General features: G+C 42.4%; 1 pseudogene; it reads right to left on the bottom strand.

The window, feature by feature from the left end:
* Positions 1-777: 777 nt before the first annotated feature.
* Positions 778-5933, bottom strand: LOC136520641 (cleavage stimulating factor 64-like; annotated as a pseudogene).
* Between the last annotated feature and the right edge of the window lie 9719 nt (positions 5934-15652).

Below are 15652 nucleotides of genomic sequence, written 5' to 3' on the forward strand. Positions count from 1 at the left end.
CTCACGTGCAAAATTGAATTATCATGGTGATTTTGATTTTGGCTTGGCTACCAGATATTTTGATGTAATTTTCTATGGTTCTCGTTGCAACGCACGAGCAATCACTTATTTATATAAAAATATATTAATATTTTTCATACTAAATAAATATCATTAGACTTACATAAATGGAATATATTTGATAAGTGATTTGCTATATTTCAAGTGCCCAATTTTTTTAGAAGGCAATCTTAAACAACCAACTAGCACAAATCATAAACAATCAACTAGTACAATTCGAAGAACAACTCATAAGAGATACTGATTTACATTTTCTTTCTATAGTCAAACAATGACAAAATTAATTGTTGTCTAAACAATAACAAAAAGTAAAGTTCCTAAAATATAGGAAAAGTGATTTCATATAATATATTTATTTAGAGTCAGAAATACTAACAAATTTTTTCCCTTCGATAGACTTAGTGGAATTTAAGATGGTTTAAATCAAACCTAGAATAGTGTTCTTTCTAGATGAAGTTAATTTAGCAAGGTTCGTCTCGATGCATCCTAGTAGTTGTTGGTGCACATCGTAAGTTTCTAACACGACTTGAAATTGAAGCGGCAAAATAGGACCAAAACATGCCGTTCTGAGAGTCGATAGGACAACACATTGCCCAAGCAACAAGCATTTCTATAAATGACGACAATGCCTAGCAATCTAGCATTCTACAATCGCATCTCCAAGGTAGGCTGCAGGCTAGTCGGGACGTCAATCAGGTGATACAAAAGCGTAAAACGAACTGAAACTTTTCTACCCAGGCCTTGTTTTTTTTTACTCTCTCCATCACATCAATTTTTGAACACATGCACGGAGCATTAAATATAGGTAAAAAAAAACTAATTGCACAGTTTGGCTATAAATCACGAGACGAATCTTTTGAGCCTAGTTAGTTCATGATCGGACAAAGTTTGTCAAATACAAACGAAACATGCTACAGTATTCAGATTGCAAAAATTTGCAATCTAAACAAGGCCCCAGTCAACTGACGATCTATCATTGTCGTAGCATGTCTCGTAGTTGAAGAACCTGTTGTCGTTGTTCTGGAGGCAACATGTGAATCTGCTCAGCGGACATGCCCAGGACTTGTTGGACTAGCATATTTTCCATCTCAGGTGTCAGCTGCTCGAGCAATATAACCAGGCTTAAGTACACTAACAGGAGAAAACATAGGAAGGTAATGGTAATACAACATTTTTTTTAACGAAGAATACAAACAATTGTTGTTCCCAAATACTAACAGAAGACACTTACAGGTGCTTGGCCTGCCTGGATACCACCAATTCCTTGGGCCATTTGTCCGGGCAACCCAGGTAATTGTCCAGGGAAATGAGAGCCAGAAGTGGGAGCTTCTGGGGCCCGTCCCCAGGGAGCTGACCTATCAACTCCCATTGGAGTCGTACTCTGTGTATTGTAGTGTGAACTAGCCTGCTGAGCAGATAGATTACAAGGGTTATGCACTGAGCCATGGTCACCAAATCACATGAAAGACTGAACTACTCATAGAGTACAACAGCAAGACTATCTTTGCAATAAGTTGCATGTGCTTCATTTGGACCATATGTAATTGAAGCTTGTTGAACTTTTCTCCTTTTCCCTTTTTTGAAAGAAGACATGAAACACCACGGAGATATATGTGCACAAATGGTTGACATATTCCAAGAACAGTGATCTCAGTTCTATATACCAGCCACAAAATCTCTAAACATCTTAGATGATATTATAGTGGTGACTAAACAGCCAAGAAAGTAAACAGACATCTAGCAGTCTAACATTTCTTTAAGAACCAACTATACTGGCAAAGCCATACACATTTCTTAGGACAATGTGAAGGAGACTGGTAGAACATTTATTTCACAAGCATTTAAGAATTGTCAAGTGTGTATGTACATTCCTTGAGAAAGATGGTAAGGAGACGACCAGATTTATTTTGAGCAACACAGAGACACATGTACTGGTGACATTGCAACACAACAGCTTATGAGTATATGACACAAGACCGTATTTTTTGCTCCTTCACCCATCTGGGTGCAACACAGGCGGGAAACTACAGTTCTGTTATTTGGCCCTCCCCGTGCACCTTGAGCTTGAAGACATTTTCCCTACAGATAACTCATTATGATCCACATCATTAAAGCCAATAATCCTTTTGCCATTGACCACAGGTGCTTTCATCACCTTTCTTCATCATCACATACAAGTTTGCAATGTTAATGTTTGGATACTTAGCATTCCAGTAAAACCTGCTCATGCCTTTCTATCAACACTATGCTCTCCAAGAATCCAACCCTTGCCCTTTTTCTTATTGCAGAACATGTGATCAAATTAAGATCACCCAAGAGAAACAATCAGGTCAACCAACTTTAAATGGAAAAGGAAATCCTTGTCCATCTTTATTTTACTAAGGGTTCTACCATCAATATCATTACATCACAAGTCCCATTCATTAATGATGAGAAGCCAAGAGAGCTTTTCTTCGTTTTGCATCTAGATGAGTACAAGAAGCAAAAGTGCCTAGTATTTTGTGAAATTTGCTAGGTTTTTTTTTAGATTTTTTTTCATGTACTTGTGGTATTTCTCATGTTCCTGGGGCACAAGAACTATGGTGCATTATCATGATTGGAAGTTGTCAAAACATGAAAAGGACCAATCGTATAAAAGTTGAGATTGTACAGTATAAGTTTGTTGTATTCCCTTAGGAATAGAGTAGTGTCATGGGTCTAAGAACAATGGCAAAACTTGAACTTTATATGCACCAATAATCAGGGAAGAAAAGCCAGATGATACTTAGAACAAGGAAACGTCAGTAGAACCTAGCTAAGCAAATATGTAGCTCATTTTCATAACAAGAATCGCTCTACAGGTCCATATGGATGCCAATTTGATTAGGTAAAAATAATCCGAAGAACATTTCAAGCATATGCTACTAAATACTGAGAATTTAAAAATGGTCAGCACATATAACTAGATAAATATGTTAGAACTTCGGACCCAACATGAAACTTGGCCATGGATCTTCTAAACCAAGAACTCTTGTGATGATAACAATAAAGAATGTGATCACTTCATTGCACTTCCTAAATGTAACTTTTCCCAACAATCTTGAATCTTCATCAAACACAAATGCAATTGGGAAGATACTCATATTAACTTCTTTGGAAAGGTAAATACAGCAACTCCAATGCAACATAATGATATATTTCAGAAGACAACAAATTGTACCTGATACAGCTGCTGTGGTGGTGGCTGGCTAGGCAATGGTGGTTGGCCAGGAAGGAAATTAGTTTGAGGATTCGCACCTGGCTGTGAAATTCCAAACATCATCTATCAGTATGAGCATGGTATCTAGTTATCAGGATCATATGGATTCAGCATAGAATCTTACATGAAACATCGGTTGTTGTAACATGTGCTGCGGAGCATTTGCATGAGTCAACCCAAATGAATTTGGTACTTGTGGATGCATCTGATGAGCAAAGGACAGCATAGATGGTGGCCTAGACAATTGGGGCAAAGGTGGTTGCAACTGTTGATTATATATTGCAGGACTTTGCAAAGGTTGCTGTGGCTGACTATGAACTATAGGTATATGTGATGGAAGATTGGAATACTGTGGAGGAGCATGAGACAGGGCCTATATTTGGATGCTGAGATGGCTGAGGAGCTGATGAAGGCATCTGATGGATAGGGTATCCTTTTGCTTGTGTTGGTTGTGGTGGGTTTGCTGAAATAGTAGGAATGTCCATCGTCGATCCCACATTAGACAAGCCAGATGGAAACGGGGCAGAAAGTTGAGCAACACTCTGCTGGTTAGAAGGTAATGGGGGTGGAGGCAAGCTGACATGATCTGGTGCAGTAGTTTTGACTGAGGAAGGTGCTGTTGGCAATGCTGTTGGTGGGACCATGTCTGAAGATTGTGCCTGTAGGACAGAGGGCATGCAACAATAAAATTCAATTGCTGATTAGCATATTAATGTTAAGAGAAGTTCAAGAACTTAGTTTACATACAGTTTTTGGTGTTTTCACCATTCCAAGGACCACTTGCGCCTGCAAAAAGAAAGTCATATATGTTTCTAATTCTTGAAATGCATATAGAAATTCAAACCCAGTTAAAGAAGTAAACAGATTTGCTGTTAGACATCAAGACATATTATGCCAGGAGAACAATGGTATAGGCAGGTCTTAGAACAAGAATATTTCTAAATAAACAGTTGGAGAACAATAGAAAAGTACAACAAGTAGTGACTTTAAGCGTTAATAGAGTTGCTGGCTAACATTAGTACATAAAAACACGGTTATCTTCATCCAAGGTTTTCTCAGGTAAACAACTACTCCCTTTGTTCCAAATTATAGTTCACTTTGGCTGTCTTAAGTCAAACATCTCTAACTTTGACCTAAGTTTTTAGATATCATCTGCAAGTTCAAATAAATGCACGATCAAAACACATTTCATGAGAATTTAATGAAACTAATTTGATATTGTATATGTTGATGCATTTTTCTATGAACTTGGTCAAAGTTAGAAAAGTTTGACATAAGATAATTCTAAAGTGAAATATAATTTGGAACGGAGTGACTAGAAGTGAACGCATTGTTGTCATGCTACCAAGTGATTCATAAAATAATTTATTTATCAATTTCAAAACTCAAATCAAAGGTAACAATCACTACAAAAGTCTCTTTTGAATGGTGTAAAAAGCAACCAACATTTTTTCACTACAGAGGTTCATGAATTCCTTTTTTTTTTTTTGAGTTATAATGGACCAGACCCAATTGGAAGAACAGAGAACACAAAAGCTAATGCCGCCAAACAAGTATAGCCACATTTATACAAGTAAATGAACATGACTATTTCCAAATTAACCAAACACGACTGCACAACCCACAAAACCCTAAAGCCCGACAGATATCTAGATTCCACGAGCGGGTGCAGCCGAGGCACCTAATTTAAGAAACGCAAAATAAACTGAGCTCACACGGCAGGAAATCTCACCCGAAAGAGCGCGCGGGCGACTTCCGGGTTGTCAACAAGCATGCGGCGCACCGTCTCCTGGTCGTGGTCGATCATGCTCTGCGAGGGGCAAGCGCCGCATATAGCATAAAAACATCAGTAAAACGGTGAGGAAATCGGTGAACAAACGGGTGGATGGAGAGAGACAGAGGAGAGGAGAGAGGAACAGGGCTGCGGTAGGGTTTGGGGATTTGGGTCGGCGTGGGGATGGCACCTTCATCTTGGACATCATGTCGTACATCTCGGAGCGGGACATGCCATTGATTTGGACCGCAAGGGCTTCGCCCGCAGCCGCCTGCTTCGACGCCATGGAGGTGGGAGCGTGGGAGCGGCCGGAGATTACGCAACGACGGCAGGGATAGGGCGGACAACGGGGAGGCGGCGGTACAACAAAAAACCGACGAATTCGGTGCCGGTTTTTCGGTTTCCAGCTAAAAAACCGAAGCTAGCACAGAGAAGGAAAAATCGAAAGGGAGAAGAACGCCAGAACAGAGAAGAACGAATCGCGCCACAACAGAGAAGAACGAATCGCAGTCCTCAGATGCCGCAACAGCCGGATGCGCCGCCTGCGATGCCCCCTGCTCGCGTGTCGCAGCCAGAACCAGGCACCCTGCTCGCCGCCACCGTGCCCGCCCCCTGCTATCGCTGGATCCCTGTCTCTCTCTGTCGCTGGCTCGCTGCTAGCTGAGCGGCCTGAGTTCGAGTCTTCAAGGGAGAGGGAAGGGGCGGAGCGGTGGACGGGGCGACGGGCACGGGCGGAGCGAACTGCGGCGCAGAGAGCCACGGCGGTGGCGGAACTGGGAGGCCGCGCACGGAAAGGGAGGGGCGAGCCGCGAGCGGAAGGGGCCAGGCCGCGCACGGAAGGGAGGGACCCAGAGTGTGCGGCGGCTGAGTCTGAACTCTAGGTGCTAGTAGGAAAACGTGGTGTTTGGTTCTTTATTCGCTCCTAAAATTTAGATCACATCAAATATTTAGATATTAATAAGAGCATTAAATATAAATTAATTATAAAACTAGGTTAATTTGCGAGACGAATTTTCTAAGCCTAATTAATCTATTATTAGCACATGTTTACTGTAGCAACACGTTGTCAAATCATGGACTAATTAGTCGCAAGTTGTGCAATTAGTTTCATAATTAGTCTATATTTAATACTCAATACATGTGTCTAAACATTCGATGTGACAGAAATTTTAGGAGGTACTGCAGAAATAAAACAGGCCCCAAGTGTTTTTTGCTTTTAATACTTCATATAGTTAGGCTCACTGATTGGACCAGCAAACGTCTGTTGGGCCAGGCCTATGGGATATTTGAGTTGCACCGCTACTGACAGGCCAGTCGGGATCGGGGGCGCAAAGAACGTTCTCATCCCCACCACACCCGACAAGGATGCTCTTTTGTCCCGTTTAACTTCCCCGCAAGCATAAAAAACTATCCGTTCTTCATCCATTGGGGGATCGAGGAACGGAGCCCGTTGCCATCTTAAGCCTAAACTGGTGGGCTGGCTGCCTGGTTCTAGCTGCGACGCTGCGTACCATGTGAACAAATACTCGGTTTATCAGTGCCTTAGTTAGGTACGACGTGAGAACAGAAGCCGAAGCCAAACACATGAAGTGTGTTTTGTTTCCTGGCCTATTTCTAGTCTGGCTATAATCCAAGCCTGGGCAAGGACCAGTTGTTTGGTTCTCTGCGTTATCTAAGCAAATGATGTGTTTGGTTATGCTGGTTTACTTTGCATATAGTCACCCTTTCTTCGACTTGGTAAGTTTACCCCCTTTGAGGGGTTTTATCGAACATTTAGTGCGTGTGTAGGAGGAGCAGGGCGAGCACATCAACGAGCACCTGGCCGGGCACGACGAGCACCTAGCGGACGCCATTGACGCCCCTCCCCTACTCCACTTGGCCACACTGCTTCGTCTCCTCCCATGTCCTGTCCCGCACAGCAAACAGTGTGGGCAAGGCGACCATGGCGAGAGGCCGACGACGCCTCTCCTCCGCCCCTCGCCATGATCGGTGATGTTAGCACCTCTGCATACAGGATAAGACGGGAGAAGCACCTCTACGCAACGGGAGCAGACGGGGGTGCGAGATGGTCCACGGATGTGGATGAGATGTGGCGCCGTACGACGCAGAGGAGATGCAGAGGAGGTGCAGAGGAGGGGCGGCGTTGTACAGCGTGGAGGAGGTGTGGAGGAGGAGCGGCGCCATACGACGCGGTGGAGATGGGGAGGGGGTGTGGCACCGTACGCTAGTGAGACGAGGGTGAATGAGGTACTGGACCGAGCAGAGACGCAAAGTAGATGCGACAGCAGAGCATCATCCGAGCAGGCTGTCCGAGCCGGCCACCAGCAGCAGGGAGGAGCGCCGTCCGAGCCGGCCACCATAAGCAGGGAGGAGCGCCGGCAGGGAGGACGAGCAAAGGTTGAGCGCGAGGGAGGCGGTGAGGAGAATAGGCAGCGGTGCTAAGCCAAGCCTGGCCAGGAAAGAACGGTCGCTCCCTGCATCCTTTGGAGCCAGGCTAGGGGCTTAAAAGTGGCTTACCGGGGCCTGGCTTTGGCCTATTTACAGGCAACCAAACAGATAGAAAGTTGGCTTCCTGGAGCCTGGTTAGGAGTTAGCCACCCAACCAAACAGGCCCCATGTAGCTAGTCTGGTACATATTGAAAGGACCTTGATATCGTCTAGAGGGAAAGGTGAATAGGCATGTTTAAAACAAAACTCAAACTTACTGTTAGTATAGGTGTGGCACTGCCGCACTGTAGCACTGCCGCACTAAAAATGCAGCACTGTTGCACCTGCAGACAAGCTCGAACTATAATTCAAAAACTACCCAAGAGATATTGGATCAGGTAATTTACTGAGCTTCCTGGGGTAGTGTTGAACCTATTCCACCACTTGAATTACAGCAGAAGCTTAAGCACAAGTAGATCGGGACCAAACCCTAGAATTACCACAAACACAAGTAAAGCAATGTAAATCACAAGAACACAAGTGAGACACCGATTTATCCCGTGGTTCAGCTCGCCACTAAGGCTTGCCTATGTCCATGTTGTTGAGGTTGCCACAAAGGCTTTGGGTCTCTTTCAACCCTTTTCTTGTTCTCAAGTCAAGAGAATGAATTCTTGAGATGAGGGATGATTTCACTAGCTGTTTGGGGTGATTACAAATCTTTTGGGGTTGCAACACAAATTGGCAAGCTCCACGGGCGATGCTCTAGCCGGCTAGGAGCAAGCTCCAAGAGGAACAAACACAATCCATTGGCTTGAATGTGAACTAAGTGCTTTGGCAGTTGAAGAACAGTTGGGGCTGCTCTCTAATGTAGTTTGGAGGCTCAAACTCTCTTAGATTTGGGATGGAATCAAAGGGAGAAACTTGAGGGGCTCCAATGGTGAGGTAGAGAGAGAGAGCTGCTTTGGTCACACCTAGGAAGGAAATGGTCGATCTGAACCGGTGACCGTTGTGGGAGAGAAGAGAAGGTATAAATACCCCTAGCTCCCAATGATCAGCTAAGTCGTGGCAGTGCCGCGGCTGAACTGCGACAGTGCCTCACTGCGGCAATGCCTCGCTTGAACTGCGGCAGTGCCTCACTGCGATAATGCCTCACCTAAACTATGGCAGTGCCTCAGTGCGACAGTGCCTCGCCTTAGAGAGCTCATCATGATCTTCTTATAAGATCTCATTATTGCTAGTGAGCCTTTCCTCCTTGTCCTTGAGCATATAATTCTCATCTTCTAATTGAGCAGCACAAGATAGAGAGTTAATAGTATGAGTTTGCTCAATTGACAAGTTTTCATACCTTTCAACCAAACTAGCATGAGAGCATTTAAGCTTTTCATGCTTTTTGGTTAACTTCTCCAAGCATTTGATCTTGCTGATGAGAAACTCTTCTTGGTCGTGAAGTGTTTCTTCTTGCTCTTGAATTTTCTCTATGAGCTTGAGCACCATCAACTTGTCTTTCTTGCTTAGACGTGCCAAGTGTTGATTGAACTCATCATCACTTTCATCTTCACTCTCACTCTCATTCTCACTCTCACTCTCACTTACCACATTCTTCTCGTTCTTTGCCATGAGACCCACATGAGGAGTGGCATAGAGAGTTGAGCTTCTTGGTGAGGTGGATTCATCATTTGGCCTCCACCAATCATAATCTTCTTCTTCCTTCAAAATGTTAGTCTCATAAGAACAAGAGAAAGTAGAGGTACCACATGTAAAAACATTATTCTCACCAACTATTTCATTGCCTTCCGTTAAGTCATATGTTGGTGAGGAAGTGGGTGTGGCATGATCACTTAGGCCTTTTGGGAGAATCACTTGAGGCTCTGGATTTGTCGGTGAAGTTTAGCACTCCTCAAGTGGTTCCTCCAATGAGAGCAACTTCTCATCATTTTTGGACTTGTCATATTTTTCTTTGAGTGTGGTCCAAATGATAGGAGCATCATCAAGTGGTACATCATCTCCAAATATGATGGTATCAAAAACATCTTCACTCAAAGCACTAAATAAGACATTAGTAGCTTGAGCATTGTGTTGTAAGCATTTCACTTCCTCTTTAGATAAGATGGCAAAATCATCACTAGGATGTGAAATGCTCACATGTACAATCCGCTCAATATGAGGACCCATGGCCCTAAAAACATCAAGAACACTAGTGGACCAAGATGCATAATTTGAACCATCTAAAAGTAGAAGTTTTAGAGATACCTCCTCACTTGTCGACATCATCTCTTAAGGCGGTTAAGACTGAAATTCAGAGCCTAGCTCCGATACCAATTGAAAGGACCTTGATGTCGCATAGAGGGGGAGTGAATAGGCCTATTTAAAACAAAACTCAAACTTGGTGTTAGTATAAGCGCAGCACTGCTGCTCCCAAGGTGCGGCATTGCCGCACTACAGCACTGAAAATGCAGCACTGTTGCGTCTGCAGACAAGCTCAAACTATAATTCAAAAACTGCGCAAGGAATATTGGATCAGGTAAATTACTGAGCTTCCTGGGGTAGTGTTGAATCTATTCCACCACTTGAATCACAGCGGAAGCTTAAGCACAAGTAGATCAGGACCAAACCCTAGAATCACCACAAACACAAGTAAAGCAATGCAAATCAACACATGTGAGTTCAATCCATGGCTTTAAGTCACTTCCAATAATGATTTGATCCTCAACACAATATGACTCCTCATAGCTCGATTAGTTCCTCGAATCAATGCAAGTACTCTCTTCTTCACCTTAGCCATGGTACCTCGGTCCTCAAGCCATCGCTTGCCCTTCACCTTCGCTTAGTCCCTTCGAAGCCCTTTCCTTGCTATCTTCACCTTATCAAGCCATACTCAAGTCACATCATATTAAGTATCCATTGAAAAACCATTTCTTCAATATTGTGATCCTTGCTTGAATATCTTCTAGATATAAATGTTGAGATCAATCAAGCTTTAGTTGGATTCACATAGATTGAGATATATGAATCAACATCAATATAGTCAAGCCAATTCATGATTCCTTATATCCTCTTCATCTTGGCTTAACACTCCTAACACTCACTTCAATATCTATCTTCATACTTCTAGCTTGATCAAAGCAATGTAAAGTGATTTTCCAAATCTTTATCCATACAAGCAAACCAACATAAACACCGACCTATATCCAATATGAGTTGTGTCCTTTGTCATTTAAACCTTTGCTTGGATATTTCTTCACTTATGCATTCTTGACCCATTCTTCAATCCTTGATCAAAGCTAATCCACTATCAAACTCTTCTTGTTCATGCAAAGCAAGCCATTATTGAGACCAATCCAAAATCATCAACTCATGTCTCTTTTAACATTTGCCATATATGCTTGCTTTCTCATGATACTATGATATTCCTCAACATAGAAGCCATTTCATCAACTCCATTTGCATTGTTGTCTTTCTCTTGAACTATATTATTTCTGTGATCTTCCAACACAATAATACACAATTTTGGCCTTGATTTGAACATTATGTGGAATATTATTAGATTTGCCTTCTTGTTGAACCTATATATACTTCTTATTCCACAATCCACAAGTGTATGCAATAAACTCAATTTTCTGTTCAACACTTAGAAAACTTAGTTAGATCTTTAATGGTGTTGTCATTCAATTCACCAAAATCCACTAAAGGGCTAGATGCACTTACAATCTCTGCCTTTTTGGTAATTGATGACAACACAATTAAAGCTTACAAGAGATTGATAAATAATAAAATTTTGAATCCTATGGATATAGTGAGCTCCCCCTAAATATGTGCATTGAAAGGAATTAAATTTTGGCCTCAAATGCCAAATGCACATATTCAAGATAAAGTGTGGGAACTCTCCTATATCTTAGCATCCGTGGGGTGCAAGGTGTCATCATGATAAACTATGATGCTCATGGCAGTTCATGCACTCAAGAAGTTTCTGAAGCTGTCATGTGCGGCACTTCCTGCGAAGTGAGCGCGACACTGCCAGCACAGTGGCAGTAAGAGAAAATAAACAACACATCATTCAAGGCATGAACATCACACACTAGCATATATGGTCCTTATCAAGAGCATCCATTTAAACTATCCTTGCACACACCACATAATAAAAATAAAAAATCTTATATGCCTTCCTTTTATCCCTTTAAATCGTCATATCAATCTCTTTCCCTTACACTCTCTCCCAATATTTCTCCCCCTTTGGCATTAATCTCCAAAAAGGATCTCTCCACCAAAAAGATGAAATAATGGTAGAGAAGTGAGGGCAAGAGGTAGGTAAAAGTTCAGCATATAGGATTTTTCTCCTGAGTTTTCTACCAAACAAAGTATGCAACATGTTAAGTCAAGATTCTTGAGAAGTCAGCATATTTGGCTCATACCTCACTTAGATGACACTTTTAACATGAGACTGACTCATGCCATCACCACAAGAGATATCAACCAAATATCTAAATATTTCTCTAATCGTCACCACAAGAACAAACTCATGGTGTGACTCAAAATATTGCATACACATGCACACACTAGCATGTAAGGGCCTAGATGCACAAAGGTAGTACAAGAGTTCATGGAGCGATATACCTTTGTTCTAAGCCTCATAATCTCCACCTGTGATCATGATATTTTGAATTTAGTGCTTTGATGGGCTTGACATAATGCAAAAAGATTTCATTCAGTGCCCATCTCTTTTAATCATGACCTTCATGAAGATTTCACAAACTTATGCTTGATCTCGTTTTAAAGTCCATTGCTAGCTCTTCTTGTCATTTTGAGATACCAACTGAAGACATATTTCTTGATATATCGAATTGAAAGATTATCCACTAATACCAATTGAAATATGATCTTTACAGTTTTGACACCACTTGAAGGAAAGTCTTCACAAGTTGATGCCAATTGGAATGGATTCTTGTATCTCATAATGTCACCTAGGGAATGCTCATAAGGACAAGAGATAGCATTAAATTGCACAAGCTAGAGTTTCACAACTAGTGATCAATTTGGATGTGGAAGGCATGTAGATCACTAATTGCAAAACCTCATAACATAGACTAAATTTGCCCTTTCTGATAGTGCATATATATATATGTGGAAGGCAAGAACATATGCACTTTTGGTCAATTAAGTCTAAACAAAGGAATTTAATGCTATATTATGGAGAGTAGCTACATAAGAGATAAAATTGCAATCCAAATGAATATGAGAGATAACTTTACCAATTTGGATTGAGTCAATGTAGCATACCCATGAGAAAGTCATTCTCACCAAGAGACTACATAAATTCACTAGAATAAAAGATTAGTCTCAAAAGACACAAGACATAGAATGGGCTCCCCCTTAATATGTGCATCAAGTACTTGAATTACTTGTGAAGTGCACATGAATCAGTTTAAGAGTCAAGAGGAGTTCATCCTATATCTTGGTCAAGGCATGATAAATTTGCAACAATTGAAATTATGCCAAGGAAATATACCACCACCAAGGTCGATAGATCACCACACAAATTTTCATCGATATAACCATCATAAGTGAGACTTCAATGATTTGGATGACCATAGTTATCACTTGATGAAAGGTGGTGAAATTGAGCTCTTGTGATCATTCAAGATCCATATTACATTCCTAGTTCTTTCTTTACCTAAAGCAACTCACATAGAGGGCAAAGGGTAAAATTCATGAAATTTGCATTTTGTGAACTAGGAGTTACCACTCTTTGTTGACAAGATGCTTAGGTGATCAATGGGATGGATCATGTGCATTTGATGAGCTCTAGAGAGGAGAAATAGCAATGAAAGCCCACTCTTCAATTCTTTTCTCCAACTCATTCAAATCTAGTCCACTAAAGGATTGGGGCATTCGATAATAAACTAGGAGCACTTGGTTTATAAAGACCAAGACCTCCTAGAATAACCTTTGGAATACCCAAACATTTCATTAGAACCACCCATCATCCTTTGATGTTCTTCTTTCTCCAATGTGTGAGACTATTCAGTATGAACTTGAAAGAAGCCATTAGTCGCACAAGATATAAGCTAAACTCCCCCTCAATTTATGCACGCAAGAGTACACAAAGTATTCTCATGCATATCAATAACATGAGGTCAAGGGAGAAGTTTATAGTACTATATTCCAAGTGATTCAAACTCCTTCAAGCTGCTTGTAGTCCAATTAGTTTTAGCTGGTTCAGTTGCTTCCAATTGATTTTAAAAAGTTCTAACTGATTGTAACTCATTGCTGCTACTTGTAACTTGTCGACAGAATATCATCGGTAGTCCTTCGGGTATCCCATGAAGGTAGATTGATCGGTAGAGATGCGTGTAATCGAGAACAAGAAGGCAACAGAGACACATGAGTTAGACTTTAGGCCATCAGCACGACGTAATACCCTACTCCTATGGTCTATTGGATTGTATTGGCTATCATATGATATTGCATGTCTTTGGAGGGGGTCCCTGCCCGCCTTATATAGTCCGAGGGGTAGGGTTATAAGTCGGTTAGATTTAGGAGATAACCGGAAAGTAATAACATATTACAGGAATTAAGGGATCATATATATCCTAATAGATCTCGTAGTATCTTCAGGATATCTTCCCAATGTCTTACGGGACGTGTCGAGCAGCGTCATGCCCCGTAAGGCTTTGTCTTATGCGTTGGGTCACCCCTGGGGGCACAGCCCATGTGTTCTACCATGGGCATCCAGGGTCATACGCCCCACAGCTAGTCCCCGAGCACCTTGTATCCATTGTGCAATGCCGTCTTGAGCTTGTTCGAGCAGGTATGAACAAAGTTGAGCAGTCAAACTCATGGTCCAACCACCATGATGAGTTGCCGAGTAGTTGTGAACTATCGCTGAGCAGTGTGAACCGTCGCTGAGCAGTTGTGAACCAACGCCAAGCAGTGTGAACTATGGCCGAGCGATGTATCCCAGGTTAGGCTTTCCATAAGGATGCAAGGAGCTCTAGTCCAAAATAAAAAATTTCCTCATAGTGGACCAAGTGTGCCCACTTAGAGTCTGTCCACAAGAAAGGGAGATAGTCTTCTCCAACTTTAGGAGGCGTGGAGTCTTCCAGATTAAAGCAAACACACTCATTGCGAAGTGAAGTGTGGCCACTTAGTCCCTAAGCCTAACAGTAGGTGACGTAGTCATGTGGTGTTAGGGTCTAAAGTAGAAGAAAAACAAAAGACCAGCTGAGCAGGCAGCTGGTTCCCGGGCATAGCCTCGAGATGAGAAAAACACATTCACCACAAGGTGAAGTGTGCCCACTTAGTCCCCGAGCCTGACAGTAGGTGATGTTATCATATGGTGCTAGGGTTAGAAACAATAGTCAATAGAAGATAGTCCCTAGTGTGGTGAGGAATCAAGTCATATTGATGACATAGTCCCCGAGCCCAAGTGGAAAACTTGGAGAAAACAAATTGTGGAGAAAAAACTAGAGTAATGGCTATACAGTGGGAGTTACTGAGCCTTAATGGATTGCGGAGAAGTCGGCAAATATTTGGTGAGCAGTAACAAATTGCGGTGGAAAAATGGGCATGACGGGCTACAGTTGCACGAAAGCCCAGGTAACGGCCCACCATGCCATTTTGGAGAATTCGGAGAGGCACAAATCATGGAGCGGTTTCCCAAAAACCCTTGAATGCGAAAAGAGGGGGGGAGTGCTTTATAACTACGTCGCCACACTCCGCGCTCCCACCTTTGCCACTTCGCTACTTCATCTTCCTCCTCAGCCCTCACACTTCTAGAATCATACGCGCTTCGACCACCAATCCCAAACCATATCTGAGAGATGGCGTTGAAGAGGGGAGTTGGAAACCCAAAGAAGGCGACTGCCGGAGCCAACCATGACAATGAGTGGGTGTCATCGCTAATGGAGGAGGCGGAGATCAATAGGATGGTGGAGGCGGGCGTTCTTCTAGACCATGTCACTATCGGATGGCAGCCGGCCAATAGTGAGCCCTACCCAATGCCTCATACCGACGAAGCTATAGTTTTTGAGGATTACTTCTGGCGTGGATTGGGAGTTCATGTTAATCCTTTTTTGAGGGGTCTATTGGAGTTCTGGAGAGTTAGTCTGTGCAACCTCCACCCAAACACCATCTTGCACATCTCTATCTTTATCCAT

The sequence above is a fragment of the Miscanthus floridulus genome, chromosome 18 (assembly GCF_019320115.1).
Source record: "Miscanthus floridulus cultivar M001 chromosome 18, ASM1932011v1, whole genome shotgun sequence".
NCBI classification, from domain to species: Eukaryota; Viridiplantae; Streptophyta; class Magnoliopsida; order Poales; family Poaceae; genus Miscanthus; species Miscanthus floridulus.